At 39.7% G+C, this 11530-nt stretch overlaps 1 non-coding gene across 1 annotated transcript; it reads right to left on the minus strand.

Moving 5' to 3' along the window:
- Positions 1 to 2217: 2217 nt before the first annotated feature.
- LOC118934454 (U2 spliceosomal RNA) lies at positions 2218 to 2408 on the minus strand. Its single transcript, XR_005033474.1, has one exon. It is a non-coding gene; the product is annotated as a U2 spliceosomal RNA (small nuclear RNA).
- Positions 2409 to 11530: the final 9122 nt, after the last annotated feature.

Below are 11530 nucleotides of genomic sequence, written 5' to 3' on the forward strand. Positions count from 1 at the left end.
CACATATCTATGTATTTCTATGTATGCACACATATTTCTCCTACCAGTTCCTAACTTCTATGTAAACTGATTATTTTTGCTAATTAGTAATAAGCCCAAAAGGGTATTGATAATGTTCCCTAAAATATAGAAAAATAATATTACTTTCTATAGGACCTTAAGAAGTATTACTGAGTTGGAGTCAAAACTAATCTTCATATACAGGCTACTTTAATTTAGCCTTCTTGTCCCTTTAGTTAAAGCTCCACTAAATCAACCATAATCATAGATAAACAGAGAAGAACATACAAACCACCTTGCTTATAGAAAAGTAATGTATAAACAAACCTCTAAGTTAAATATAGCAAATTGACCACATGAGTTTATCTTGTTTCCCTTGCAAACCTTTATCAAAATGTCAAGGATAGGAATAATAAAAGGTATTAACCAACAGGGACTAAGAAAATAGGAGAGGATACAACAGCAGATAAAAGATCTCGATAGATTTTTAGGAAATAAAAAGTAGAAGGAAAAGGGTAATTGGATTCTGCAGAGAAAAGGAATTTATAACATAATTGTCTGCAGAGGGAGAAGAGCAATGAGAGGCAACCTCCACAGTCTGGCAGAACTTGAAGCTCAGAGCTTGGAGGCACAGATACTGCACACAGTAGGGAAGTGATGTGAAATGATAACAGAATGATTGGTTGAAAGATAATACACAGAGTGTTTGGACTTACCAGGTCCCCTCTTCTGATCCAGGCAGGTGCTTCATGACTATCTGTCTTTCTCCAATAGGAGACAAGAAGCTTAGTTTCTAGACAAATTGAACTGGGGAGGCTCCAGACTCAAGGGCAGTAGTGTAGGATGGGGATAAAGCATGGAGCTGACAGCACAAGATCATGTGAAAATCTCATATGGAGCATATATATATGGAGCACTCCTTCCCTGTATCCTGTTCCTAGACACAGCCAAGTATATACCGCTACTATTCTGCTCAGGATAATGAAGTGGATAACTCTTCTTCAAGAAACAAAAGTCCTTAGAGAAAAATAACTCTGCTATTTGGAGTGTCCCTATAAAAAGGCCAGCTTCTGCCTGATCACCATTCTGCAAACTCACTGATCAGCAAGCCTCAGCCTTCCACCTCACATTCACATAGTTTCTAATCACTTTTATAATGTATTGCTGTTACATAGCCAAGAATTGCCAAGAAATTCTCCAACTTGAAAAAAACCCTTAAGAAAAGATAGGTTATAAGAACTCAAAACTTTAATTTCCATGTAGCTTTTCTTAGGTTGCATATGCTTCATCAAAGTGAGGAAATAAACCTAGAAAGATAGGAGGACCTATGAAATAGGTGATCCAACACAGAATGATGAAAGGTTATAGGACAAAAATTATGCTCCAGGCCTAGAGAACAGAAGTAGAAGTTTTAGATCGAAATAGGAGAATACAGGGTGGTGGGAAAGAGGCTTCCAGGAAAAAATTGAACTGGTAGATTTTTTTGCAACTCTAAGTATTTGAGTACTTACAAAAATATTGATGGGCATTTGACAACTCTGGAGGGACATTTGGGGGAAAAGTTAATGATAGGTAAACAGAAAACAAGGCAAAGGAAAACAAAAAAGAGAATTAGTGACAAAAAATTATAAGGGAAAAGAAATAGAATCATGGTGGACAACTTGGTCCAACAGTGAATATTGCTTACGTAGGCATGGTATTTTAAATAATAATAGAAATGAAGGTGTGTATGAGAGAAGGTAGCTTAAATTTCTCATCTTCCATTACAAGAAGTTAATATACCAGGTATAATGCTGATGAATCAAGAAATTGCAATAAAAGCATATCACTTAGAAATATGGAGGTGAATACTCAATTAGGTTAAAAGTTTCAAATGGGGCCCAGGAGTGGAGAAATATGAATAAAGGGACCACTTTTGTCAATTTAAACTTTATTTTTTTAACTGTATACATATATTACTTGGGTAACATTGAGAATTAAAAACAAAAAAGCAATGAAGCAAAATGAAATGAGTTGCCAAAGAAGCACGAAATGAATATAGTAGTCTGGTGGTGTCTGAAAGAAAAGGTCCTTACTTACAATGAACAAGAAATCAACCTGTTTTGCCTCAAAAACAATGATAGGGATAATACCACCAGCCAACCTGAAAAAAATTCTCTGTTGTGCTTGGGTTCCACTATTTTTTGGGGCTCACTTGGGACTTTTTTTTTTTGATGGGAGGGGTGCACTGTTTCTGGAGGTAATGCAATACCAGGTCAAAGGGTGGAGTGGCCAAAGCAAGCTCCTAGTCCATCTCCCTGCTCCAAAAATGCATTTAATATATTGTCCTCAGATAAAGGACATATCAGATATTGAACTGAGAAGAACAGATACGACACTTGATCTTAGCTAAAAGGCCCAGAAATGATTCATTTGGGACTTTTAACACTTTTTTTGTTTGTTTGTTTTTAGAGCCCCAGGGTTCCCCGCCCAAGCCCCTCCCGGCTGCAGGTGCCGCCTGAGCATTTATGGTAATGTTTGGGTTGGTTAAGAAAGAACCATCCAGATCCTAAAATAGTTTCTGAATAAAAGTGGCATAATCATGACTAATAATGTCTATCTTTCTTTTATGAAGAAGGAATACACTTTGGATTAGTTTTCCATTGTTACAGGTAGATTCAGGCCCTTTGCCTGATACTTGGTCTATCTGCCTTGGGGCCAATAGCTTGCATTTGCAAGAGACTTAGAGCTGAGGTTAGGGGTACTGCCTAGAACCATGCAACAGAGCTGAGTCAACTAGTCTCACCTCAGGAAAATAAATTCAAGTCCTTCATGGAGTACTGTACTCCTGAGCCAATATTTAATCCCAAATTATTGATTTCAAGCTCTCTGGTTCAGCAAACCTTTCCCCCTACATTGTTTATAGATTTATTTTGGTAGAGTCAAGAATTCAATACCTTGTGTTGTATGTATCGTTCCTTGTTTACTAATTATTCTGGTAAGGCTGCCATATCTCTCTATCTGGGTTAGGGAAATACTGCGTGGAAAAGTCCCTTTAACTATAACTACATTATATTTCTTATCCAGTTCAACTCTGACACACACAATTCACCCTATTCCCTGAATGGCATCTTGAAGGTCTTTCATTCTCTGATTTATGGCTCTCAAGATCCTTCCCAGTTTCTTCTCTTCTGATGGGAAAACAAGACTTACATTTCTCATATGGTTATTACATTGAAATTGCCATCAGAAAGTTAATGTATTTAATAACTGTCAAAAAGAGTGAAAAATGTGTGTGAAATATGAAGACAACTGTATTTCTGAATACCCTCAATCTCTTAGAGGCATCACAATCAGATAACAGGATAAATGTCATTATGATTTTGGTCCAGGGCACTCTGTCATTTAAAATTTAGGTGAGAATACATGTTCTTTATTCAGCTAGAGCTGAGAGCATCCCAATGAATAAAGGTCATTTACTTTATGTTTCTTTTAATTTGTTCAGGGGTGAAAATCTTTGCATTTTAAGCATTGGCAAGAAAATATACTTCTCATCTGGGGTAAATTATAAACAACGTGGTAGTATGAAGGGATTAAGTAGTCATCTTAAAATCCAGAAAGAGTTCCCCAGTGTAGGAAGATCAACTAGTTATTGATAAAGGACTGGCCCCTTTGACCTTTTGTTCTCCCATCCCATATTTTATGGGCAGCAGGGTTTCCATTCCTGTTATCCAATTGTTGCTACTGGAAATAGAAAGGACCCACTCATCCTTTTCATCATCTTCAGCAAAATTATGAGGTCAGAGGAGTTTGCCTCATGTTTCTCACAATATGCACTCAAGACTTGTTCAGGGCGTACTGGCCAACAGCAGGGATATGAGAAGAGAGATTCTGACTCACTCCCTTTGCTTTGGGTGCTCAATGTAACCTTTCTTTCTCCCTGACCTGGAAAAAAAACATAGAGTATCTCCTCCCCAAAGCTTCTAAATTCTTACAGTGTTGCCGAGCAGCTGCGTCTGGGGAGGTCTGTCCCTGAGCATCAGGTGAAACCTCAACCTGAAGGAGGGAGGGTTCCTAACTCTGAACAAGTTAAGAATTCTTGAGCAGGTCAGATGAGTGTAGGTAAGGAAGGAATTCATTAAAGCAAGAGCAGCAGGGAATGGCAGCTGCTTAGCAGGCAGCAGAGAACAAGAAAGTGCAGAGGGAAAGTTCTCAGCCTAGGGCAGATGCCCTTGCCAACTCTTAAAGCCAGGGTCACCTGGCATCCTGTGTCTGCTTGGATCTGCTTTGATTGCACAGTGTGGGGACTAGCCCCTACCACCCCAGGATTTGGGGGAGCTGCAGAGGACAGGATGGAATGAGATTATGTTCTGAGAAGTTTCCAAAGAAAGGAGATACTTCAGGCAGGCTCCTGCAGTTGCAGTTCCATCCAGGTCACCCAGGTGAAGGGAACTTGCAGGCCCAAATTTGAGTTCTTAGCAGCCCCTCCCTACATATCAGGTCTAAAATGGAGACTTGGAAATGGAATGAAATAGCAAAAAGACAAAATGCAGTAAACTGAGCAGTGAAAAAGCTTTAGTTTAAAAGTACGTATTTAAGGAGAGAAAAAGTGCAGGTGTCCTCAGAGACGAGGCACGCTGAAAGGCTGGGGATTCTGTCTTTTTAAGGCTTTCAGGAAGGGGTAAAGGGCAGAGGGGAGTTATTGGGCATAGCCTTGACTTATGGTCTCATGATGTCTCTCTCTAGTGAAGGACACTATGTCGTCTTCCACAGTGAGTCCTCTACTGTAATAATTCTGTAAGATAAACTTAACAGAAGGGATTTATTGATCCTGTTCTTCTCCAAGACAGTGGTTACCCTCAAGCAGTGGGGACATATCAGTTAAGACTGCCTGCCCTGCCTTAAGATAGGTTGTTGGGCTATTGTCTGATTACCAGAGAATATGTTAAGAATCTTCTCAACTTTCTTTAAAATGGAATCTTAGCTTTAAGATGAGGTCCTTCCTGTTCTTACTATACTGTTTATCTCAGCATTTTTCATTATAGGCAGGAAAACTTAATCATGATGCTTGTCCTATGTTCCTGCCCTGCCTCAACAGGAGCTACTCACAACAATGTAGCCCACTTGGGAATCCTGGCTTCTGCTTCTGTGGGTTAGGGCTGGGGGAACCTCTCCAGTACCAAGCTCATACTACTAGTGACTATGCTTACAGGACTGTGTCCTTGGCCTAAATTGCTGTTGGGTTTGGGTTATAGGCTATTCCACAATAATGCCATTTTGTGTGTGTGTGTGTGTGTGTGTGTGTGTGTGTGTGTGTGTGTTTTAGTCCGTTTCCCCAGCATCCTGGGGTCTGCTTATTTTCCAAAACTGCCTCATGACTCCCTTGCACATTACAAATCTGGCTTTGACAGCAACAGAACTGAGAAAGAGCTCTTATAATATCCAGTAATTTTTGGCCTATCTAGAAGACTCCTCTCTCTGTCTTTACAGCCTTCTGTGTACTGCTTTCCACACACCCCCATTCTTTTGTGCCTAAACCAGGTTTTGTCCTGCTCTTCACCCCACTCCCACCCCTTGCTATTCCCTGGCACCACATAACAAAGGCTATACACCAACACCTTTTGGGATTTAGATCTTTGCCAAGTCAGAGCCCCTACCTTTGTACACACCCAATGGTAGAAAGGAACCTCATGAAATATGATTCCAAGCTTCTGTTAAAATCATTTTTTCTGCTTCTTTGAGTTCCAATTTAAACCTGATCATTCCTTTGTTTTTTAATTCATAAATTTATACAGCCTCAACTTCTTAGTACATCTTTTCTTAATTTGCAGGATTTCTGGTTGGAAAAATTCACAAGTATCCAGTATGGAATTTCTCTCTTTATGTGGTTCATAAATCCTTCCTAATTTTGATTCACAAACTCCACTTTTCATTTATAGTTGCCATTATTTCAATTTTTCCTTCCTTTCTCATCTTGCAGAGGCCAAGGAGCTGTATATCTTGGGTGATCTTTCCAGACTATACTGTATGGCACATTCCTCTTTCTGTCTGGTACAAACTCTTTCAATTTCTCTCTCTCATGAAACAAAGTATGCATAACTTTTGTGTCTCCTTAACCTGTCTCTAGTTACTCTTACTAATTTAGCTATTAAAGTCATCAACAAAGTAAGATGAAGCCTACTTTTTCTGTCCTTATTACACTTACACTGTATCCCTCTAAATACTGAGTGCTTGTCTTAAATGATCAGGTTAGCTATAAAGAAAGCATTTATTTGATGATGTGCATAATAATTGCAGGGATAGTGAGAAAGAGTTGCTGAAGTTGGCTTTACCTGAAATGGGAATTCCTTCCTCATACTCTTTACTAAATGAGGCCAAGACCTCAGGGCCAGAAATAAGTAAGCAAAATCAAACAACAACTGAGTTTACCATGGAAACAAACTGCTCTAAGGGTATTTTGGATGATCCATAAGAATGAGCTCAGACAATAGCAAGTCCAAAATGAGATCTCCTCTTGGAGAAGTCATGGCTTAGGAAACTCAACTTTTCTTGATCAAAGAAACCAGCCTTTCCATGACAAAATTCAGTCTGTGCCTATTTTTCCAATCATGTTAGGCTGACAGCACAATTTATCCTATCAATCCTTCTCCAAAATGTGCCCAGCCAGGAAACTTCGTGCATGCTTCTTGTTAATGCAGGGACCAGTCCCATGGCTTATCTTGCCTAAGAGCTGTAGGGAGAAGTAGGGTAAGCAGGAATGCCTGGATAGAATGGCAATGGCACAAAAGAACACGTTCAGATAAGCAGTTGCTTGAGACTATTGAAAATGAAAAAAATTACAGACTATTAGGGGTGAGAAAAAGAGTGTTATGTGGATGGGGATTAGACTTATTTGTGTCCTGCAGAAAATAGCTAAGGCCAAAGGAGAAAAATGCAGGGAGGCAGATTACAGGTCAACATAAAGAGTAAATTTTGAATGGTGAAAGTTGCTTGAAAAGCAAACAGGCTGCCCTAGGAGGTAGTCTTTGTGCAGAAACTACTTCTCCCTACAGCTCTTAGGCTAGATAAGCCATGGGACTGGTCCCTGCATTTACAAAAAGTATACACGAAGTTTCCTGGCTGGGACAGGTGTTCCTATGGCATTCAAATGTCCTTTGTACTAGTCCTCAAAGTTGTTTGCCAGTCCACTTTGCCCTGTTCTGCTCCTTCATTACTTGAGGCTCTTCTGAACTTGGCCTTTTGACCAACCGCTGGCTTTGCTATTGAATTAGCTAGTCTTCAGGTTCCTGCTTTGCCCTAAATTGCTGACTCATTGCTCTGACCTCAGATTCACAGAAGCTTCTGGACTCCAGATTTCCTACATCATTTGTAACATTTAAACACATGGGCTCTAAAAGCAAACCGCATGAATTAAATCCAGGCTGCTCTGCCACTTACCAGCTCTGTGACCTTGGACAAGATAGTTGTCCTCTTAGGACTTTAGTTTCTTCCTGTGAAAGGTAGAAGACAAAAGTAATGCCTACATAACTGGGTTGTTTGAAAATTAAATAACATATATAAAAGGCCAGTAGCATCAGAGACTTTTAAAGGGATTAGATTCACTCTAGGAAGTGTTGGAGCAACAATGAACTGAGATCTCTGGTTTGCTACAGCATCGTTTCTGCAATCTCAACTGGCAGTTCCTTGCAGATGCGTCAGTTACTACCTGGGTCCCCAGAATTATTTTTGTATTTTCTCTATCTTGAACACCTCTAAAATAAGTTTCAAGTGGCTTACAGGGAGACAGACATAGGATAGATGCCCTACATGTCTTTTCCCTTTCCCTGTTAGATAGCATCTGAGTGGCCATGCTTCCTAGATACAGTGTAGCAGAGTAGGGAAAGGAATGGGCTCTGGAATCAGACTGCCTTAATTCAAATCCCACCTTGACCACTTACTGGCCATGTGAGCCTGGGTAAGCTACCAACTCCTTTTGTACCTCAGGTCCTCCAAATGAAAAATAGAGATGATAGTAGAACCTACTGCATAGAGTCTGTGCCTGGATTATATAAATTAATATACCTTCAACACTAAGTTCTTGGCACATAGTAGGTATTCAACCGATGTTAATATTTATTGTTTCCTCCTATACAAAGAGAATATGTCACACTCCTGTAAATAATAGTGATTCTTAACAGGTTTGGGGGAAGATGGTAATAGATAGTCCAGGAAAGGAAGCAAGTGTACTTTGAATTCCACCTCCTTGGGTGGTTTGGATAAAGCTACCACATATGCAAACAATAATCTATGACCTATTCAGTTGCTGAATGACCTATTCAATTGGTGACCTGATTTTTGCATTCTCTGTTTTCCTAGTCATGGCTTCTAGCCTGTCTACATTCTGTTACTATCGCCCATAGTCCTGACATTGAGCTTCTGTAAGCTGCCATAGAGGACATAACCCCACAACCTTGAAGGGCCCTGAGCAGGTACCATGTTCATGTAGCAAAATATTAAATTCCCAATACACAGGCCTCAAGCCTGCTGATTCATATACTTGTTTCTGGGGGAAGGGAGAAGCACCTCAAAATGCTTACTAAGCATTTGGAGTATTCGCCTAAAATAGTCCAGACTAGGGAAAAAGAGGTAGAAGCAGGCAGGAGATAATTTATCTGGAGAAGAGGGTGGAACTCACCACAAAATTCTATGTAAATTAGGAATAAATGGGCTATGATTTCACACACTATTTTTGCTGAGGAAAAATGTAGGGGCAATGGCATTGGAGAGAAAGGAAGAGGGCTCACTGGAGATATTTTGTAGAGTACTAAGGAGTTCTCAAGCACATTTGGAAATTTCCCACATATCCTATCTAGATGTAGCCTGGCAGTACATGTGGGCCAGAATTGACAACCCATATAGGTTCTCTTCCTGCTTCTGCTGTGCCTTTGATAGGTGACTCTGGGACAGCTTTTTGCCCTCTTAGTGCCACTTATATTTACTGTTGCTAAAAAAATGGAAAGCCACCCTTGACCCTCAAATCTGGTAAAAGTACACAAGGAATTATATCAGTGTTTGCCTCTGGGAGCAACAGCAGAGAGATAAAAAGCAGTGGCCTGATCTTCATTCTATAGGCTTTTATATAAGCTTCCAGCCAGAATCCCAAATAATGACTTGTCTGCTAATAATATGCCTCCTTTCAACAAGCTGTTTCATAAGGGAAGATTATTAGAAGTAATTAGGAGGCCAGGGTTTGGAATCAGATCCAGCTCTCACACGTACAAGTTGTATGACCTCAGCAAGTTAATTATTCCTTGACTGACTTCCCTTTTCTCAGCTGTAAAAAGGGGAAAAATACAATACCTCTTTAATTGGATTTTTGTGAGGATTGAGGTAAATCATATGAAGCAGTTAGCTCAGTGCTTGTCACACAATACATGCTAAATAAATATTATCTTTTATTATAATCAGCCTCACTATTTCACATTTGGGTACATCGGGAAGTAGAGGGAGACGATAAAAGGAACTACCACAAAGAAAGGCATTACATGAGCTGTTGCAGAGTGGGGGACTCAGTGTCACTGAGGAGTGTAAGTTGAGGGGGAGTGCAAGTTAGTAAAGCCAGGGTGTACCCAAGGAAGGGAAAAGGCAATATCAGAAGCAAGGAAGGCTGGGACTAATTTTCAGGCAGATAAGAGTAAAAGAAAAACTGTTGGAGCATTTGTTCTGGAAGGCCTAGAACTGACAGGAAGATGGAATTTATTCATTAGGGCCTTGTCAGACAGAGTCCTAGCTTGAGCCACATCCCTTGCATGAAGGCCCACTGCAAAGGGGCGAGGCATGCTGAATGTGAGAAACGTGCTCACTGGTCCAAACTTAGTCAAAGAGAACAGTGGAGCGAAGCTTCAATGACAGTCTTGCAAGATCGGGTGTCTGGTGAGCAGGCACACTCAAGGGCAGTTACAGCAAGCAATTTATTCCTTATCACATGAGCCCCTCCCCTGATTCCTCATTGGCTGAGAACTACAGGGTTCATATTCTTTCCTGGACATGGCCTAAGCAAATTATATCTATATTAGGCTTTTTTTTACATTTGTCTTAGTTTTATGGGCTGGTTTAAAACTTTTTCTGATTTTTTTTTTCAAAGAGATGCAAAGCCCTCTTTTTCTTATCTTAATCTTCCTCCCCTTCCTAGCTGGAGTGACTCCCTCGTACATGTTCAGACATGTAAGCTTCTTGTTACTACCTTTTTGTTTAAACATTAATTCCTCGGGGAATAAATCACATTTAGTTTGAGGCCATTTCTAATACTGAAGAAGTCAAAAGTCAGGGCAGGAGCCTGGGTAAAAACCTATGCAGGCCCTGGCATCGCAGATCAGAAGTCTGCATTCATTCAGTACACATTAGTGGGGCTTCCGTTATGTGCAAAGCTCCTTAGCACATCTGAGAACAGCAATATACTCCCAGAGGCCATCTTGCCTCTCAACTCCTTGGTCATTCAGAACTCTCTTCACTCACTCAGTTAACATTTCTTGAAAATCTACTGTGTGACAAGTATTGTGGTAGGATTTAAATATACAAAGAAAAAAAGGAAAGAAGCAGAAATACTTCAGAAGCAACATATCTTGTGCACTCCAGGCAAGGGCCTACTCTGCTGATCACCCTACCTCCATTGTGTTCCAAGCACTAATAGTCAGGTAACCAGTGCTTCCATATGCCTTTTGTGAGTTATAGAACTTGCTCACACAATCATCTGGCTTGATTCAAAACATCATTTTCTTATAACTTATAGTTTTTCTCTGATTCAATTCACAGACTCACCTCTCACAATGCTGCTCCCGGAGCAGACACCTCCCTAGGTTAGGGGTTTTACAACTATGATTCAAAGACGTCTAAGTTTCCTCAAAGAGGTTATAATGTTTCTGAAAGCATTCAATTTGAATTACAATAATTATATTTTTAAATATCTTTCAAAACATAGTAAAATAATAACACACTCAAGTGGAATAAATAACCAATTATAATATATTGGAAACTGCTACACTGTTCATTTGTGCTATTGGGTGAATTAGTTTTGGTGAAGACCTTGATTGATAGCTACTTCTACAATTTCTATTTAATTCAAGAGCCCCCTGAGACTGTAAATTGAGCTATCCAAAATAGCTTCTATTTCCAATTTATCTGTGTGAATTAGGAACGTCTCTATATTGCAACCAAAACCTTATAGAAAAAATAAATTAGATACTGAAGCTGAACATATGAATACAACTGTCACCTAGAACCCCCTATGTCAAAGGTTTAAATTTTTCAAAATTTCATCCATGTACTGATTATACTCTAAGTCCATGGTATAAATTTGTACTTAAAATATTCTAGCATATGCTTGCATATTACAGTTCTCTATAAGATCCCATTTGATAAAAATGAAAGCTACCATTAAAAACACAATTTAGAAACCATTGCCCTAAGTAACTGAGCTGTGCACAAAATTTAGTGGGACCAAGTCAATTATAAAGCATAAGCAAACACATAGCATTCCAATTAGGGGCTTGTATAGAGGAGATTCCTGAAAAGG

This window comes from Manis pentadactyla, chromosome X (genome assembly GCF_030020395.1).
Source record: "Manis pentadactyla isolate mManPen7 chromosome X, mManPen7.hap1, whole genome shotgun sequence".
Classification (NCBI taxonomy): domain Eukaryota; kingdom Metazoa; phylum Chordata; class Mammalia; order Pholidota; family Manidae; genus Manis; species Manis pentadactyla.